This window comes from Chroicocephalus ridibundus, chromosome 19, assembly GCF_963924245.1.
Source record: "Chroicocephalus ridibundus chromosome 19, bChrRid1.1, whole genome shotgun sequence".
In the NCBI taxonomy this organism is placed as follows: domain Eukaryota; kingdom Metazoa; phylum Chordata; class Aves; order Charadriiformes; family Laridae; genus Chroicocephalus; species Chroicocephalus ridibundus.
In genome coordinates, this window is record NC_086302.1 from 7,814,593 (window position 1) to 7,833,289 (window position 18,697).

An 18,697-nucleotide genomic window follows, 5' to 3' on the forward strand; every position below is an offset into this window, starting at 1 on the left:
AAACCCTGGCTTTATATCACCTTGCTGCTGATAAGGGTCTGATTAATGGAAGAATTGTCTTTTTTTTTATTAAAGTCTCTGGTGCTAATTGTTTTTTCCCTCTACCATTTCTTGTTTAAAAGGTGCTTTCGAGGAGGGCTGCTGATTGTGCTGGAAGTTGTATGGGAACACTTAGTCTCTTCCTGGTTTTGTTTTTGGGGCTAACTGCTGCCACTGAGACTAGCAGGTCCAATAGACAAATCACCTCTGCGGATAACCAGCAAAATCCTGCCCTTGTGCCTCCTGATAAACAAGTGCAGATTCACGTGTTTGTTCATGAAACAGAAAGCGGTCAGAACAATGATTTGGTGACTTTTTGCCAGTGTTGTTTCCTCTAGAGAGCCGACTTCCCTTGCAGAGCCTCAGGTACATAGCAACAGCTCAGCAAAACAAAAGCCAACCACTGCAAGGCATTAGAAAAATATTATCCTGGTCCGACGGGTGGGGCTCGCCTTCCCATTGGCACCCTGGTGCTGGGATCAGCCCCAACGCCAAACCTTCCCGCCATGCAGCCGCGTGCATGCCAAGCTAATTAGCTAACCATTCTTCTCCCAGGGAAAGCTGCTGGAGCAGTACGAGCGGTGGCTTCTCCTCCAAGCCCATGGGGGACAGTGCAGTGACGTGCATGTGTCTCATGGTTTAAGCAAAGGGACAGAGTCTTAATTTAAAACTGTAATTTCTTCATGGTGAGGGGGTCTGGAGAATAAGTCTCATGAGGAGTGGCTGAGGGAGCTGGGGGTGTGTCGCAGGCGGAGTGAATAACTTCACTTGTAAGAGAGTAGTGAAATGTTTATTAACATAAAGCAGTGATTTAACAAAGTTAGTAGTGAATGCGACAGTGTTTTACGAGATTCGATGCCAGGGTACACTTGGTTATTTACTGCATAAAGGCCAGGGTCAGACGAGCCGTCAGGGACACCCTCCCGTTGAGTCCCGAGGTTCGGAAAGGACGCCCCGGCTTCCTAAACTCCTTCTCAGAGAGGAGTCTGGGTGCGGCTGGATCCAGTCCTAGTCCCAGACTTGGTCGACGGTTTATGTCTAAAGGATTAGATATGCGCAATCAATCCTTATATCACTTAGCGAAGATTTCAAAGTTTAGCATGCTGTTAGTCGCTGACCGAGAGTCTGTTGTGGCAAGGAATCTCTCGACCTGGAGGAGCAGAACCTTAAGCGAGTGTCCCCACTCAAGGGGAGATCCCGTCGCGCAGCCTGCTGCTGTGCAGGAGAGCTCAAAGGGCTCTTGGGCTGTCTGCTATTTATGGAGTAAGAGCGTTGGCCTGTAGCCACATTCGCATGGGAACAAGATACCGAGGTTCCCACTCCAGACAGTGTTTTGGTTATGTTGCCAGCCATCCCCCACAGCCCAAGTGCAACTCATCACAACTCCCGCTGATGGCCATGGCTTGAGCAGGAGCCAGGGGGGGAAAAAGGGGAGAGCACACCGCCACAGGGTGTTCAGCCTGGAGAAGAGGAGGCTGAGGGGAGACCTTATCACTCTCTACAGCTCCCTGAAAGGAGGGGGTAGCCAGGGGGATCAGTCTCTTCTCCCAAGTGACAGGCGATGGGATAAGAGGAAACGGCCTCAAGTTGCGTCAAGGGAGGTTTAGGCTGGATATTAGGAAGAATTTTTACACTGCAAGGGTTATTGGAACAGGCTGCCCAGGGAAGTGGTTGAGGCACCATCCCTGGAGGTATTTAAAAGACAGGTAGACATAATGCTTAGAGATACGGTTTAGTGATGTTTTTTGTCAGAGTTAGGTTGATAGATGGACCAGATGATCTGAAAAGTCCCTCCCAACTTAGGCAATTCTATGATTCTATGATTGTCAAAGTACCTTCGCTCTTTGCCCTCCATGGGGTCAAGTTGTGTGGGAATGGCTCCATCACCATATTTGTTGTCCAGCCTCTAAGATGCATCATCCTGAGCAGAGATGCTATCGGGGAACCACACTGTTCCTCATGCCTCAGCCTTGGTGCAGAAGTCAGGCTCTACAGACCCTGGGTGCTACAGAGCTGACACCACATCCTAGAATGGTCACGTGGGACTCAACCTCTGAAGTGTCCTTGAGCATCTCTCCTGACTGTGCTGGAGCAGCTCAGCTCCGCATTGTCACCGTGTCCCTGGGGACGCTCACTAGGAGACGGTGCTGAAATGACTGATAGGTCCGAAATGCTGAAATACCCTGCGCTTCTCTCACAAGACATGTCAGCGAGGGGAAGCACAGCCAAGGAGCTCGGAGGGACAGGATGAGAAGGAGACCAGCAAAATCAGTGACTGATAAAGCAAATGGAAATTGTGAACAATGAAGGAATCAGCCAGGCTGAGAGAGCAGGGCTGAACGATTCTGGGCTAACAGGGGAAAAAGTCCTGTCCAGTGCACAGCAGGCTGCCGTGATCTCCCCAGCCTGGTCTCACCTGTAGGTCACTTTCAGAGCTCCCTGTGCTGCTGTGCCCACCTGGGCACCCACTGCTGGCTGGAGCGTTCGCTGTGTGCTTGCTGTGTGCAGGGGGTGTGTGTCCCACTCCACACCACCACGTCTTCTGCAGCTGTGTGGTACTGCCTTGTTGATTGCTCCCCGACATTCGCTGATGGATGACTGCCTTTCCCTGGTCAGGCTGGCCTTTTCCTTTCTTCTTCTATCTCCACATTTCCCTGACTGAAGCTTTCCACACTTTCTCTGCACATCTTTCCCCGTCTCCATCTCACGGCTGTGGTCCCCTGCTCTGCTTTTTCTTCACCCTTCTTTATCTTTCTAACTTTTTGCAGTTACGACTATGCTGTGATTAGTTCCCGTTTTGTTTTGTTTTGTTTTGTTTTTTTCTTTCACCTTTTCCTCTCTGCACTTCCTTGCTCTTATATTTTGCTTTCCACAGCAGGTGAATTTTTAGATTTAAGTCAAAAAGATGATATCAGGGCAAAAAAAGGGATGGGTGAGAGGTGTCAAGGAAAAAGACACAAAGCAAAGAAAGCGGGAGAAGCAGCGTGAAAGCTCAATGTCAGCTCATGCTTATGGGGTAAGCAATAAAATTAATTTGTCACAACCTCTACATCCATATTGCTAAGGTCACCCACCCCACAGGCAGATTCACATCCACTGGCCCAGTGGGGATGAGCAACTCATGTCCCACTGCTTAGAGGGGTTCCTCCAGAGCACGGTGCCTGGGTCCAAACAGCTCTCAGCATGTCTCTCCTCTGAGCTTTTTTGAAATATTATTGTTTTTGTAGTGGTTTCTCAGGTCACAACGATGTCTTTGTCACAGCACAATGTTTCCGTAGCACAATGCTGAGGACATGCGTGTGTGGTTTAAAACCCAGCAGGAAGGCATGGGGGAGAGCCTGTAGGCACCCAGTCTGCTGGGAGAGATTGGGATGGAGAACAGCCTGATCCATGCTGCCTGCGGGGAGCCATCCCTGGAGCACATTGTCCCCAGAACCACATCTGCTTTGCTTCAGAGAGGGTGATCTGATGCGTCTGACTGCACAGGCATAGCTGGTGTAAACCAGCTGAAGACAGCATTGGAAGGATGCTCTGAGGAACAGCCACGTAAGCAGGAGTCCCCTGAGCAGTCAGGGGAAGGTGACACCAAGTCTGCCAGCAGCCGTGCCCAGCCCTGCGTGCTCTGCTGTGGATGGGAGCCGCTCACTGGAAAGGGACCTCACACCACAGCTACAGCCTCTCTGTTTGTCTGCCCCGCTTTCTACCTGAACGACCTCTTGCTTCTCTGTAGTTGGATGCTGTTGTTAAGCTTATAAACAGATGTGGATATCTCAGCTGCTCTTCTTGCAGGATCACACCCAAATGCTGAACGCTGGAAGAACATTCATTATGGGATGGTGCATGCGCAGGCAGAGATAGATGCGAGGCACGTAGAAGTCCCTTGGACAGAGGGATATGTGTTGTAAGTTAATGGCTGGATGGTCAGATTCTGCCCCTTGAGGACTCGTTCCCTCCCAGCATGTTGTATGATGTGTCAAATCCTGAAGTCAAAGGTGTTAAGCAAATACCGAACACTCATACATCTCCTAAACACGGAGAGGAAATATCTCTCTCTGTTGCCGTGGAACTGCGTCAACTCTTAGGCCAGATGTGGCAGTGCAAGTGTGAGTAAGCACTACCTGAGGTGTATGTGCAGGTAAGCTGCCTCACCTGCACCCGGCTTTTCTTGGAGGTGTTGGTGGGTGCGGTGGTGTGCTCTGACTGTCCCATTCCCTTGTAAAAAGAGAAGCCAACGTGACTAAGGCTGTCACCCCTTTGCACCATCCTCTTTTTGCCTTTCTCCTCATCTATACTTCAAGTTGTTCTTGAAAACTCCCATCATTTTGGCTTCTGAGAAATGAACTGGAGGGCTACAGTGGGGGCAGCTGAAGAGTTTTTGAGGACATGAATCATTGGCACAGAGGCATAAAGCTTGAGGAAAGGTATGGAAACTGGGGAAAAAATGAAGTACAGTCTACTTAGGTAAAGGACACTGCAGAAGTTTTAGGTACTAAGAAGTACACAGTTCAACTACTATTTTATTGGTCATATCCCTAGAGGGGTTAGTAGAGCATTTTTTCACTAAGCTCAGAAATTTAAAGGATCACGAATCTGTATGAAAATGACTTTAGTGTAACACTGACTTCAACATCTGGCTGTATAAAAGAATGTCAGTGTGGGTCTTTTTTAATTGCCTTTTTGATGTTGAGCCAGAAAATGTCATGTTTGAAGCGTGCTTTTCAACAGAGGAGCTGGGAGCATACTTTAATCTTCATGAAAAGAGTGGAGTCTTACATCACACCGTGGCTCTAGGAGCTGGGGATTTAAGGAAGATGTCAAATACAAGTTGTAACACCAATTGCTGCATCCTTGTCTTGGGGAGGAATCCCACTTTCCAGTTATAAACCTGGAGCCTTAGTCCAACTGGGCAACTACTTGTACACATCTAGAAAAGAAACACACTTTTCTCCCTGGTGAAGACCTTCAGCCTTGGATGGGTGCTTTGATATGCTGTATGCCCAGTTCCCCGCTGCCTGAACTGTGACTGATCTGCCCCCTCAGACCAGGGGTAGCAGAGAGCAGGAGAGTGTGGGCAAGTTGGAACAACACCTCCACATCTGATGCTTCCTTCAAGGGCTGCTCTCTCTGTGTCACCTTTGAATTTTAGCCAATTAGCCTCTAGAGTGTGATTTAAATATTGTTGCTAATGTTAATGTAGGGTGCGTATGTTTTGATATTTACAGCTTGCCTGCAGGCTGGGAACAACACTTGTCATCCAGAGAGGAGAAGGAGCAGCAGGGCCCAGAGACCTGGCAATGAAGGGTAGATGTTTGCTACTCATCAAAGATGTCCCCCCACCCAGAATCTTAGAATCACAGAATGGTTCGTGTTAGAAGGGGCCTTAAAGACCATCTAGTTCCAACCCCTTGCCATGGACAGGGACACCTTCCACTAGACCAGGTTGCTAAAAGCCTCATCCAGCCTGGTCTTGAACCCCTCCAGGGATGGGGCAGCCACAACTTCTCTGGGCAACCTGTTCCACTGCCTTACCACCCTCATGGTAAAGAATTTCTGTGCGCTTCTAAACTGCCCCAAGGAACCCTCTGTTAGGGAAAGAGAGCAAGACAGACCCTGCTGGTCCTGGTCTTGGAAAAAGCCATGTGTGACTGGCGTCAGGAAGATGATTTCTTTAGATCATTTCACACTGCACAGCTCTCAGTCAGAGGTTTAAACGAACCTCTATACCCAGCATACAGAAAAAGCCTTCCATAGCTTGAGTGGGATGGGGGTGGGGATGATGGTGGAGTCTGTAGCATACACAGGGTGAAATACCTAATTTATTTGTGGGTGTTGGCACTGGTCCAGCAGAAGGCACTAGCTATCATGAGGTTGAGTGCTGTGCTGCCTAAGCAGGGGTGGAAATCCTGAGCCCTGTTTGGCACTTTGGTCTCTTACTCAGCAAAGTGGAGAGAGGCACCTTGGATGGGACTGATGACACTCAGCACCCAGGTGCAGAGCCCAGTCTGCAGGAGATGCCCAGGTGGGGACAGTGTGAATGTTCTGCATGAGCCAGGTTCAGGTCTGCTCTGAGACGCCTCTCGGAGATGGATGTCTGTCTAAATGACTGTTTATGATTCTTTGCCCAGCTTACACCTTTCTCTGTTAAAGTGGGCTCCTCTTTGTGCCTTCTCCAGCAGCACAAGACCCTGGTTAGATCACTGACTGACTGGAGGAGCTGGGTGCCCTGAACCTCCAGACACTCCTCTACTTGAAGATGTTTAAAGCTGACTCTCCAAAGAGCCTGACCATCAGCCTGGGAAATGTTCTAGGTGGGTTTTCCACTTCTCCTGTGAAGCTGGGACTCTGCTAGGATTCAAGCACTGAGCGGTCCTGTGACGAGTGCTGTAATGACCACTGGGTGCCACACACTGGAGAACCAGGGACTGTGTTGCCTGTTTTCTGCACCCCAAATGGCCTTGAGTTGTGAAGACATAGGAATGCTGTTGATCATAACGCAAGAGGTGCGTAGGGAGATTTCTACCAGAGACCTTTGTCCTCTAGGATATCTCAAGGAACTAAGATCAAGCAAAGCTTTCCTGGATCACGTTCCACATTTCCCTACCTATAAGCACCTGTTAGGTCCTGCCCATCAACATTTGCGTAACCTTCTGGATTCCACTTGTCTTTACACAGAAGAAAGAGACTGTTAAAAGCCTGGTTGGACATCCTAAATCAGAGCAACCTTCACTTCAGCCTCCCAGGTAGATCCATCAGCTGTTTCATGCTCAACTTCCTCTTTGTGTTCATGTCTTCAGAGGCAGAAGAGGGATGCTGTCGCTGGCAGTGTGGTGAAGCCCAGTGCTGCAGTGTTGGAGGGAATTCTGAAACTGATAGGACAGTTTTAAACCGTGCTTTGCATATGACTGTAATCATCCAGGAATGAAGTGACAGTCAGTGGTATCTTTCTGTTGGCCTACCTATGACTTAGAAAATTGTCTGTCATTCAAAGAAATAACTCTGAAAGCAAGGGATGCTGTTTCAAGGAAATTTGTTATGGTTTATCGTCAGTCAAGCATTGTAACTCCTGTCCTGCTTTGAGACTGTGAATGATTAACTCAGTTTGCCTCACTGTAGCATGAACGGGTTTTATGCATTTTTTTAACTACATTTGTTACTTGAAAAGCTATGCACCTGCTTCTTGGAGTGTAGCCACCTGCTGCTGCTAACAGCAAGCTGAATACGACCTTTAGCTCAACTACATAAGCCTTGGCTTCTTGGCTTTTGCATTTATTGCAGATCTCAGTTTGCACATCACTTGCAAGCAGTAATGAACGAGTTGTGGTGGAAAGCAGAACTCTGACACCTTTGAGTCCTCATCACTAACATCCACAGCATGCAGACCTGGTTAAGCCAGTCCTCCTTCACAAATGAAAAAGCACTTTAAGTTCACTTAAAAAGCTTCAAGAGTATTTAATGAGTCTTTCTTTTACTCTCTTAAAACCTGTGCCATCACCAGAGAAGGAACCACCAGAGACTGTTCCCTCTAATGTTCATTGTTGCTTTTCTTACTCCGAAGTAACATAAACACATCATGCTTTTTTCTACATGGCTATTTTTTAAGTGATTTTTGGAGATCTACCTGTTTTGTGTCTAGGTCTTTAACTTACACACACTCATGAAAGCATACATATAAAACACAGAATCCCAATACATGGATTACCCCAGTGCCAAGACGAGTGCATTTATTCTGTCCTGTCCACTTGTTTAATTGGTTTATCCCCACATGATTTAGAGAAAAAATCACTGAAGCATTTTAAGGCAGTTTCAAGTGCAGACAATGATTTTTTTTTTTTTTTTGTAATATACTGCTTGGCAAGAATGTTTGGCCATGTTAATGTGTGTGTGACGGTGATAGAGGAAGAAGGGAAAACAGAAGAAAACTGGAGTCTTTAAAAAGCTGTAGCAGCTTTCTGCATAGATCAGACTGTCCCACACCTCGGCAAGTGGTTCAGAAGCAGCAGTGTTTACATGAAATGTGTGCCTGAGATGCTTTGGGCTTCAACCCTGCTCTCTACAGAGCCTCTTGCCCTTCTGCCAGCCCAAAAAATAGGTAAAAATGGACTAACTTCTACAGGGAGTAGCTCATCAGAGACATTTGCTCACAGGACAAGGAAAACATTCCTGATGATCCCCAGTTCTATTCTTGTCCTCACAAAAAATCGTGCTCTCACACCAAGCATAACAGATCTGCCTTGGAAGGCAAGGTGGGTGGTGGTGGGGAGGTTAAAAGGACATAAGAAATGTATTCCCAGTACGCAGGTTTGTGGGATACTGAGCTTTAATCCTTTCCCAGAGTCAGGATGGAAATGTGTCCATCATGGAATTGAGAGCAAAATGCCAAGATGGGTAATCCATTTGGAGAAGAGGAGGGATCTGAAGAGACCACTTTGGTAATATATTATATTAACTAGGCAACTATCTGAAACTTGAGATTTAAGAAGCAGTCCAAACAATGCTGAGGTTGCTGCCTGAGGCCAGCAAGATGGTTTGAGGTTAAAAAAAAAAAAAAAAGTACAGCCATAATTTTGGATCAGACCCACTTGAGTGGCAAGATTTGTCTGTAGGAAGGAAATGAGCCTAGCTTTGGAAAAAGGAATTTTCTCTCTGATAATCCAAGATCTGAAGAGTTGACTTGGTGCCATAAGTAGGTCCTTGAACACAGGGAGGTGTTTTACCAGAACAGATTTTTGCCCTTGTTGACAAAACATACTGGCATTCTGTCTTTGGTTTTAGTGTTTTAAGACAGTGCGGAGATATGCAACCCCTCCTGGAGGAAATGGGCTTTCTCGCTTTGTCTCTGGTAAAACAGTGGTTCTGATCTAATCTCATGCTTCAGGGCTGATCTGCAACTTGACTTTTGCTTGTGGGTTATGAATTCAGTTTTACCCCTTCTGATGAGATAGGATTTTGTACAAAGATGGGACAGAGATGCTCCAGCACCTCCTTACATGCACAGGGCCCCACATTATCACCAGGTTGGGGGTAAGAAAACTTTTCTAAGATTAAATTGGCAGGCTCACAGCTTTCCTTCACTTATTCTGAAACATAAGGAGACACATTGGTTTCTGGGATCGTGTCTCACCGAAGCAATATTTTGCTGGCATCGGGGTCTGGCCCTTAGTCTTCCTAGTCTTTTGTGGGTCAGACAGTCAGACACGCTCAGCACAGATATCTACCCATCTGGAGTCTTAGGGTTTGCTAGCTGTTCTTATTTAGGAAATGCTGATTTAACCCTCTCAGGAATTAACATTACTCAGGGCAGTGCTGCTTTGAAGTGGTTACCAGCCTAGTTAGAAGTGCTGGGTGTGGTGTGTATCTGCAAGGCAATAGTGTCATTGTGTTTCCTGGGGACTGAACCTTTAATAAGTGGAGTTTCCCTTGTTGCAGGGGGCAGGTGTGAGGCAGCTGCTGTTTTGGGTAGCCGAGGGAGAAGCAGAGTTTAGAGAATGTGGTAAAATACTGCCTTCTGTTAAGGCCACTTCAAACTTATTCACTGGCACAAAGCTAGAGGGACCTCTGCAACTCAGTAGGAGAAAACACAGTCGAGTGATTTGAGGAGAAGTTTTCTGTTATTATTTAGTACTGAATCGTACTTGCAAAACTACCACTGGTTCCTGTTTGTAAGTGGTCTGCAATGATGCTCACCTGTATCTCCAGAGTCTACAAGAGTCCTGTGATGTTAGGTAAACACTTCACATGTGATGCTGAAAAGTGCACCGATGGGTTGTGCATAGAGATATGCACAACTCCACGGATCAGGGTTTGTCCTGGGAACATAGAAATATTCCTGATTTTTTTTTTTTCCACCTTGACTGAGCAGTACTGTATTTGGTAAAAGAGCTGCCACCAGAGGTAGATCTCCAGCTCACCCCTGTTGCAAAATACTATGCTAGTAATGTCTAAGAGATGCTCTGAGGCTGTTCTGGAGGGGGTGCTTAGTCATTTTTTTGAGTGCAAAGTTGGTCGCTGGGCATTTGTGTTGGCAGCAATGCTGTAACACCTTGCCTTTTGGCATTGGTTACGTAAAGATCTAAATATGCTGGAGTGACTCACCTCACTGTCTGAACAGAGCTGTTTGAACAAGAAAAACGCAGTGAGTTACCGCAGCGATGGGCACAGAGGAATCCCAGGAGCACCCCCTTGGTGGCTGCTTCTGTTGAAGACATATTTGCTTTGTGTGGGACTCCTCTGTCCTCTTCTTCCCCACTGCAATTTGTCAAATGATGTTAGACCACCTGCAAAACTTATCAGTTGTGCCACTGAATCCTCTAGTCGTCGGGCTGGGTCTTTACTGGGGGACATCCCTCCCAAGCCCTCTCTTGTCTCTAGAAAACCTGCATCCCAACTCCCTTTGTTTTATTTGCTCCTGTTCCATTTTCCTGTTCTCTTTCTGAGGAAAGCTTCAATCCAGAAGCCTCTGCAGTTAAGGGAGGCTGGATGCAGGTTATTTTCCTTCATTGCTGTGTGCACAATCTCTTACTAGAGCCACTTGTGGACACCATGGTGCTTAACTCTTCTGACCTCCATTCAACCTAGTACTCCACCAGATCCAAGATTGGTCTCTACCAAAGTGGCGAGCTTGTACTTCCTGTAACTTCTGTGGACAATACCTACTTCTCCTTATGCCACTGCATAAGCTTTGTACCACTATCTCAAAAAGAGTGTAATTTTCTCATAAATGATGAAGACTCATAATAGTATTAACAGCGTATTTGCCTTAAAGTTTTCAGCCTGTTGTACTTCACAAACCTGAACTCCAGAGCTGCCATCTTCACAGACAGAAATAAGTTAAGGAGCGGGATTGGTCCCTGCTCCTGCTTCTTCCTTTCTGAGTGCACTTTGTTGCTGGGTGCGTAGATGCCCATTCCAACAAAATGGGTGGGGAGAGACCTCACCTCACACACCATGGAGCCAGGAGGTGGAAAAGCTTCTGTGCTTCAGCTGGCTTGAAATGAGTGTGACACTGCAGATGAGAAGCCTCAGCTCCAGAGGGAGCTCCAAAATCTACCTGGTTTAATAGAGGCAAATATCCATAGTCCTTCTCAGCATCTCCATGCTGGAGAGGAGACAGCCAGTTGCCCACTCTTTGTGTCATTCCCTCTTGGCTGGTATCGCAACACAAGGAGGTCCCAGTCCCTAGATGTTCTCCTCCAGTGAGTCTGTGACAATGGTGCCTAATGCAGTACGTGGATTTCCACTTCTGGGAGCAACTTCTACTTCTCAGTTAATGATCTCTGTGTGTGGAAGGGCTGCAGAATTAGTCCTGGATAGAGGGACCCCAACAGAGATTTTAGTCTGCTGATTCCAAGCTTGATTTTCTTAGTGACCCTCAGAAGTAGTCAGTCGAGCCTTTAGTAAAAACCATGTTAAAAGTGCAGGCATGGAACACAGGGTGACACTCACCATTTCTGGACACAGGGGTATTGAATCTAGGATGCAGGTGGCTTATACAACATCTCAAATATCCCTTACATCTGTTGAAACCACCAAATTTCAAGGTATTTGGACATTAGTCAGTTCAGCTATGTGCCTACGTAGCACAACATAAGGTTCAGCTTTCACAACGCTTAACTGAGCAATGTCCAAATACCTTGAAATTTGGGTTGTAGGACTGGGAATTATTTTTACCTTGTTGGGAAGAAAGTAGAAGCACTGTCTACACTGTAGAGGCGTGGATTACTCTCAAGGAAAACATAAAACCCCCGATCTACCCACTCTACTGAAGTGCTGGTTACAGATTAAAGAGAGAAGGAGGTAGCTTGGAGGAAAGGTCAGGCATTGTGGATTAAAAAAAAAAAAGAAAGAAAAAAAAAGAAAAACACAAGGCAAAACATCTAAGACAAAAAGTTGGAAAAATTCCTGAGAGTAGAGACACTTGAATTACCTCAGAACAAAGACTGTTGACTTTCCTCATAAGGAGAGAAAGTCTTGTTTCTAAAAACCTAAAACATTGCTAAATGATTGTTTTCTTCTTTATTGATTTGTTGGAAGTCTAAAAAAGCTAAAATAGACACTTTGGAGTGAAGCAAACGCTTACTTCAAGCAAAATGAATGCATAAAAATTCCAGTTATTTCAACCATTTTAAAGTATTTTGATTCTGTAATTTATGCACTAGTCTGCACTACAAAAAAAGTTTGAAACTGGAGTAATGAAATACTTTTTTATTCATGTTTTGAGGCCTCTTTCTTCCCATTTCTGTGTAAACAATTTTTGACGTAAGGATGAAGTCACAATTGCCTCTCAGACAGCAGGTCAGTGGGCTTATGGCCACCTGATGATGTAATGGGAAGTCTTGACACAGAGGTCATGGGTAAAGCCTGCTTGCTCTTGTACAGGACATGAGAGGAGTGCGTCAAAACACTCCCTCTGGATTTGAAAACTCTGACTCCATTAGTAAATCTCAAATTTAAATATAGCATGCAAATAAAGGAGAGGCATGAATAATTGTTCAAGCCCTGAATAACAGCTTAAAACTACTGTCTGAGGATGGATGCTCAGGTCGCTCAGGTCACTCAGAGTCCTTAGAAGGGTGATCATTTAAGGAGACCGTTGACGGCAATTCAGAACACGGTTCACAAGGTTGGTCCTGTGAACACTTTTGGACAAGGCTGATGCACTCGGAGGGAGGAACAGCAACTGGACCTGGAGAAGAGATGTGATGGAGACTTCTAGTAGCAGGGGGATAGTCATGACTGGGAATGTAGAGCAGGATTTCATTTGGGCAGATCCTGAAGAAGCACATGGATATTGCATGTGTCGGAGTGGACAAAGGGTGATAGAAGAGAAGATAACCCCATTGCCATGTAGACAGGCATCTAATACAGAGAGAAGGTTTCTGAATCCTCTGGGTGAGGGGAAGCTTTGGGTTAAAGAGAAATGTACAAAGGAGGGCCAGGTTTTGTTGAACGCAAAAGCAGCACCTGATCAACAGGCTCTGGTCTTTGCTTAACTAATTCAACGAATTCCATATAAATCACTCTAAATCATTGTGCACTGACACAAACTCTAATCTCTTTTATGCCCTCAAAATGTAAGGTAAAAAAAAAGTTAAAAAAAAAAATAGTCAGGCAGGGCTTTCTCCCATGGCTCACTTTTTCCCTTGTTTTTGATTGCATGCCCATCAAATCCACAAGAAAATGCATCCCTGCATCCACAGTATCTGCACATCACTTGTCCCACCAAAACCATAATAAATGTGAACGAAAGCTTAGGACCTGTTCCAGTGATTCATTAGCTGTCTAGAGTCACAGTGGTAAATCATCGGAGACAGAGACCAAAACTTTTTTTCCTAGAACGACTGTAGAACTACAGCACAAGCAATACTAGAACAGCTCTCTGCAAATGCCATCTGTCTAACCTGGTGCATGTGGGATGGAAAGCAGGGCTCATGGTACAGTTTTCCGGTGATTAAAATGAGTAGAGGTGCCTTCTTCATGGAAAGGCATGTCTGCAGGGAATTGATAGCAGCAGGAAGGGGATGAGGAGATCTCTCCCACACCAGAAATGCGGTAACCTCGGTATACTCAATACTTCGACTTTATGTGCAACTTTTTGGTCCAAAGGAACTCACAGCTTTTTGTCCTGGGCTCTTGATCATTTTCAGGAGGGAGTGTGCTCACAGCTCTGTGCTCTGTAGCTCACTTGTACGTGGAGGAAAGCCTATGCCCAACTGAAGCTGCAGGAGGTTTTAAGAGACAGTGAGTGATTAGTAGGTGGAACTGGCCCAGATGTGCAGTTAATGCAGAGGCAGCTGCAGAAGGACTTTTTAATGACTGCCTTGAATCAAATTTTCTTTGCACCCAGAAATTTGTCTACCGTTGTGACTTGCACAGTGCTGCCAGCTCCACTTCTTCAGCAAGTGCTTACAAGCTCTTTGGGTCAGGAACCTGGTATCTTTTTCTGTATGAATCCAAAGGTTTCTGTCCTGGCTCCCATTCCCCATTCCCCCATCCCTTATTAAATCACCGGAAAGGGAGCGGGTGTGAAGATGGGAAAAAAACAAAGGAAGGAATATAGCTAGGAAATGCGACTCCTCATTAGTCTGCCCAGAAACAATCTCACAGGATGCCTTGCACAAAGCCAACTACTGCTGCTCACTCTTGGGTTGTCCTGCCAAAGTAGTATCTATGTAGACTTAGCTTACCATGTGTCTGTCCTTGGTCCTCTCCCAGACTCTCTTCCACTCCATTTCTCTTGTGATTTACTGCATTTGAAGCTTCAGATGGAGCGGCTGCCAAGGTCAAGCAGGAAGTGTCATTTGAAGACTTCCTTGTGGACAGATGCTAGCAGCACCAGTAGCTCTGATCTGGGTGCTCCCCACCAGCAGCTGGCATATTTGTGCAGGCTCAGGTCTGGCTGACCATTTATGTTGAGCTCAAAGCACAGCTAACTTCACAAACGACAATGAAAATGATCCTTGGCCAAGCAGCAGGGTTGCAATTGGAGAACCTGTGCATGCCCAGGAGCTGCTGAGAGGGTAACACAGCCTTCCTCTTGCTCCCTGGAGGTCCTGGGAACCCAGTGAGCACATGTGCCCCACACACCGCGATCTGCTCCTTTCAGGGTGGATCAGGAAGACTGTCATGTTGGTCAGCTTGTCCCCATCCCATCCTGCCTGACCACTTGGGCTGTGGTCAGGGCTGTCGTTGTCCTGGAACCTTCCCTGTGCACCTGGAGGCAGTTCTCCTGGGCTTCATCTGCCCCTTTCCAGAAACCCTCAAGCAGTTGCCTTTATGTGTCTCACAGATGAGTCCGTTTCAAATTTGGGAAATTTAGTATCTCAAAAGTTCTGTGTAGGTGCACTTTTTAAAGTTTACAATGTTAATATTTTCCTTTCCCTTTTCTATGTTTTCTGTAATATAATATCTTATTGTTTCATTTTGTTGTAATTGACATTAAAATGTTTTATCAACTGATCTGAATACTTTTATTCCTGGCAACAATGTCCCATCAGCTACGGAGAGCGGTGCTGCTTTCTGTACACAGGTCTGTACACAACCTCTCTTCTTGCTTCCAGTGCACCCAGATTTGTGCCACCATTCCAAGTGGGTCAGCTGAGAAACCAATGGTACGGAACCATGAAACCTCAAATTACCGTTCTGAAAAATAAAAATTATTTTGGTGGTTAAGAGGGGTGGGAGGAACAGTAAACAACAGTGTGAGTGTGCACCAGGACCCGGCAGCATACTGCTTTACCATCACAAGACACAATATATTTGCACACTTAAGCAAACTGTACAATTTTGGAGCCTTTACAAGCCCCAGAGAAACCTGCCAGAACTGCTCCAGAGAGCTGTCAGGAGAACAGGAGCTCCCGACAGTGGTGAAAATGGCTCAAGGACATGATAGCAAGGACATCCCTCCATGAATGTGCTGACTCTGCCCTTCCATGGCACAATGTCACCTCTATCTTGGTCTATGCAGTTCCATTAATTTAGTGTTAATGCAACTCTTTTATATGCTGATATTCTTCCACGCTCAGGGTATAAAGTAAACCATTAACCAAAAGACCCCTAAATAATTGATAAAATAAAGGATGACTGTTATATTATTCAAACACATGCTTTTATTTTTAAGCTTCCTATGTTGGCTCTATATGTGGACATAATTTACGTTTTGGTTGAATGCCATTGTGCATTTACCTCATGAGTCTGACACCGTCCTAGGCGGCATCGTGTATGATCTTGAAAAGAAAGTGAACAATGAAAGATTTGCAGATCACACAGAATTATTTAGGTCAGTCAAGACCTTGGAAGAATGGGGAAAACTCCAGGTGGGCCTGCCAAAGGCAGGTGAATGAGTGGATTGGTGTTGGGTGAAACGTAAGATGGATAACCACCACCATTTGGAGGAATAACTTGAGCTTTTTACGTATATGGCTGGGCAAGGAAAAGCTGCGTGTGATCATTTACAAGACACCTCAACTGAAAGCCTGGTGGTAACAGAAAAGAAAGAATGAATGTGATGGTGGGCTGTATAAAGAATGAGATAGAAAAATTATACTGAAAATATGCTAATATTATTTGGATAAATCAATGCTGCTCTCTCACTGGCAATATGCTGTGCAGTTTGTCACCTTATTTAAGGAAGAAGAAAAAAAGTAGTGATTTCAGAGACAAGCAGTAAGATAAGTGACCCGAAGAAATTTCTGTAAGAGGAAATGTTGAAAAGCCCCTTCCCTACCTCTCTCTGATATGTGCCACAGCCTCCATTTATCTTTTTCCTTTGCCTGCAAGTCATTTTGTTCTCCTTCTGCTTTCCATTATTTTGATTAAGCACTTTTGGGGGCTCTGATGTATGAAAGACTATATGTGAAGTGCACTGGACCAGTATTGCCCCTTCAGTTCCTGCTTTGCCTTAATTGTACTCTTAGCCCTTTGTTTGGGTATCCACTTATTTCATTTATCAGGATGTTGGAAAGCAGCCTTTTCTTTGAAAATTTTTTTCAGCTAATTTTAGTTTGTTTTATTACATGCACAATGCCCAAGAAGGTGATTAATAATACTACATTGCCTTCATGGCTTGCTGAAAAGCTTTGGCTGAAACTTTTTTTTTGGACAAAATAATGAGTCTTTGAGTTTATGAAGCCTTTCCCAGAATTAGTAGCTTTCTTCAAAAGTTTGATTTATTTTTTTTTTTTAATTCAAAGCCAAAATGTCTGAAAACAACAAGTTTTCTTTTAATTCGGAAATACAGTTATTTTGATACCTTAAAGAAATTGTAACTTGGCCTTTTCGTCTCTCTGGTGTCTTCTGTGTAAGATTCCACAGACAGGTTTTTGCATCCCATAAAACTAAAATTCATCACTGACTGTTTAATCCAAGCCATTTGCAGCTCCCTCCAGCTGATGCAGCCATGCAAAGATAGGCCTTTAGCAATCGCTGCATCCTGTGTCACTGCGAATGGATTTGACATGCTGCAAGTGCTGTAGTAACCATCCTCTTCCATCACCTTCGCAATGTATTTTCCTTACCTCCAGGGTAGTTTCCAAGTGGCTCTAATGAACTCTTTAAACGCACTCCAGCACTGCTCAATTCCTCATTTAGCTGTACCATTTAAAGGATATGAAGGGCTTTAAGGATTCACTATGTTTTAAGTCCGAGAAGATAAAAATCATCCAGCCCCGAGCATAATGGACCACAGGACCTGATCCTGTAACCCCTGCCTGTGGCTGAATGGCTGTCGGGTCTCTATTCAATTGTCCATCTGAGCTGTCTTAGGGCAGGTGAACACCTGCAGAGTGTTGGAGAATCTGAGATGGGGTAGGTCAGAGCTCTGCCTGCCTGGAGCAGCAGCTCACAGCCAGACATGACTGTGCCTCGTATCTCAAGTGGTAGAGGACATTCTGTGTGGTGACTGAAATGGGCTTTGAAGTGGGATCCAGGTTGCACACTAAAATACAAGTGCCTCCATGTGAACTGTGCGTCTCTGCGTCTCCCAGCCAGTGGAGAGCAGACCAGTACAGATGGTGGAAGCTGGAGAGCAATCCCATTCATGTCAGGCAGGGATCTACTGAGGGTATGCTGAGCCCTTTTTAGGTTTCCACTGATTGCTCAGATATTCAGTGACTGGAATGGGAACCAAGATCCTCACATACAGACAACACGTAGCTTTCTTAGTCTGTACCTGCATCTCCTTCTAAGTGAAATAGGACTTACCATAACTCTGGGACATTTGATCAGGTACCTGTTAGATCTAAGGCAGCTTTTCTCCTACATTGCAGTTCATATGTCCCATTTTCTTTCTTTGGTTGTTCATATACTTAGCTGGAGGGTAATGTTGTCCTCTCTGTGGTGAATAACACATATGATAGTGGGAGAAAAATGTCCAGTTCCAACTTGATTAGTAAACTTTCTACTCAAAAGTGTTCTACATTTGCTCCTGATGAATTCATTTGTCACTGCAATGATAAGTCTTTTCACTGTTTCCCATCACTGAGTGGCCCAAGGTCACGGAGGGTCAGTAGTGGAAACAGCAGTCTTGACGTACACATGAATTGATACCTTTTTCCATTAAATCTCAGGGGCTCTGAAAACAGGTTATAGGATTTGGGATCGAACTCAAAAAACCCCCCCAGTTATTTGTGTTATTAGTTCCCCAGTGAGAACCAAGGTAAGGGAACGGAGAATGAGGCTGGTACGTGATGGGCAGAGCAGGGATCCATATTTATTTACCCATCCCTTAATCTCAGAGGTCAGATCACTCCCTGTTGGTGTTTCAGTTTGCCTTTCTGTATAAATGCAAAGGATGATGATAGTAATAAAAACAATTGCATCATAAATACTGATCTAAAGTCAGGCACAGTGAAAACAGGGACGAAGTTCATTTATTATTTCCCCTAAGGGCAATTTTGATCTTCAGTGATGTTCATTGCCTAGGATCTTGAGATGACCTCTCCTGGTCCTGGTTTCAGTGCTGCCTACCTGCAGCTTTTTGATCTGGCCTTAGCTCTTCCTGTGGAAGGGCTACAGACCCACCGTGAACGTTGACTGAGACCTGTCTGTTGCCTATGGGATAAGTTGCAGGTGGTTGCTGGCTCAAGGAATGCAAAGTATGTCTGATGCTGCGTCCCGAACAAAACCTGCCCTGGGGTTTGTTTCCTTCCCACTTGCCTCAGTT